Here is a 1,943-nt window from a genome sequence, read left to right as displayed (position 1 = left end):
TTTGCAATCCCACCAGCAATGAAGTAATGCTCCTCTTTCTCCACAACCTCTCCAGCATCTGCTGTCACTTTGAGTCAAGGTTTCTCTGGGTAGTCCTGGCTGTCCTTGAACTCACTCTTTAGATGCCTGAGGCTAGCCTCTAACTCAGAGATCTGCTCGCCTCTGCCTCCTGAGTGCTGGAATTAAAGGCATTCACCACTGCCTGGCAAATATGCTTATTTTTCAAAAGAAAATATTTTTACTAATATCTAAAATGGAAAGGGGGTACTTTCCTAATGTATACTAAAATAGTTATTCAACTGTTTAACAGTGTTTAGCTGTGCAGTACCTAAAATAATCACATATCATATACTGGAAACATTCATGTAGCTATCACAGTGAGTAATCTCTTACTAGGTTTGAAGACAGCATGGAAAATTGCTTTAGGAAGGCTCTAATCTTGATTTCCTTGAGAAGACAGATAAAATTGACCTAAATAAACAAAAAGACAGAACGAAGGAAGTCAGAAGTATCCTCAGACAGGTGTGCATGAATTACCATGACATTTCACACTAGGTGTCAGATGGCTTGAGGAAATCTTTGTTGAAGTTAAGGCTTTTTCTGAGGTTTAAAAATGACCTATAAAACGAGCCAAATGTGGTGGTATAGGTGTGCCATCTCAGCCTTTAGGGTCTAGGGCAGGAGGGGCAGGAGTTCTGGGTCATTTTGGCTAGTGAGTTCGAGGTCAGTCTAGGCAATATGAGACACTTCTTAAAACAAACAAACTATCAAAAGGGTTAAAAATGTGTCAGTTTGGAAATTGGGAGGGAAATTTGTGCAAGATGGGAAAGCTTAATGTTCAGTTTGCCCACAGCCCAGGATTTTTTTTTTTGAAGTAATAAAGTAAAAAACTAAGGAAGAGCAGATTCCATTACAAGAACTGTGAGAAGTGTGGCAGCAGGTGAGTTTGGAAGGGGGCAGATGGAGTTAGCTAAAGATACCCCAAACACAAATAGGAAGAATGAGCCCTACTGTTTGTTCTGTTGCACTTTAGTTTAACTGTATTTTCCAACACCTCAAAGAACTACAGAGAAGAATTCAAAGGCTATGTATTCAAATACATAGAAATATGCTATTTCTATGAATATAGGATGAATATAGGTAATGATAATATACTATATATTTCAAAAAGCTAGAAGAAAGGACTTCGAATGTTTTCATCATTTTTCTCATTGCTGTGAACAAATATTGGACAGAAAAAAGACAACTTAATAAGGAGTTTCTTTTTCCTTTTCTCACAGTTTGCAGAGATGTAGCTCATCATGGAGAGAATGCATGGTGAGAAGAACAGTCTATGGCGCCAACCAGAAAGATAGTGCTCAGCTATATTTCTCTATTTTCTCTTTTTATTCAGCCTGAGATCCCAGCCCAGGTGATGGTGCTGTCCACATCTGTCCACATTCAGGGTGGATTTTTCTTTTTTCTTTTTTCTTTTCTTTTTTTTTCTCTCTCTCCCTTCCTTCCTTCCTTCCTTCCTTCCTTCCTTCCTTCCTTCCTTCCTTCCTTTCCTTTCTTTCTTTCTTCCTTTCTTTTTCGAGACAGGGTTTCTCTGTATATCCCTGGCTGTCCTGGAACTCATCCTGTAGACCAGGCTGGCCTCGAACCCAGAAATCTGCCTGCTTCTGCCTCCCAAGTGCTGGGATTAAAGGTGTGTGCCATCACCGCCCAGCTACACTATGCCTTATAAGTGTATATAATTATGTGTCAGGCTGGAAGGATGGCTCAGCAGTTAAGAGCACTGACTGCTCTTCCAGAGGTCCTGAGTTCAATTTCCAGCAACCACATGGTGGCTCACAACCATCTGTAATGAGACCTAATGCCCTCTTCTGGTGTGTCTGAAGAGAGTAATGGTGTACTCAAACACATAAAATAAATAAATCTTTATAATTACGTGTCACTCATGT

This window comes from Mastomys coucha, chromosome X, assembly GCF_008632895.1.
Source record: "Mastomys coucha isolate ucsf_1 chromosome X, UCSF_Mcou_1, whole genome shotgun sequence".
NCBI classification, from domain to species: domain Eukaryota; kingdom Metazoa; phylum Chordata; class Mammalia; order Rodentia; family Muridae; genus Mastomys; species Mastomys coucha.
The sequence above is the reverse complement of the archived record's forward strand: the minus strand, read 5'-3'. Positions refer to the sequence as shown.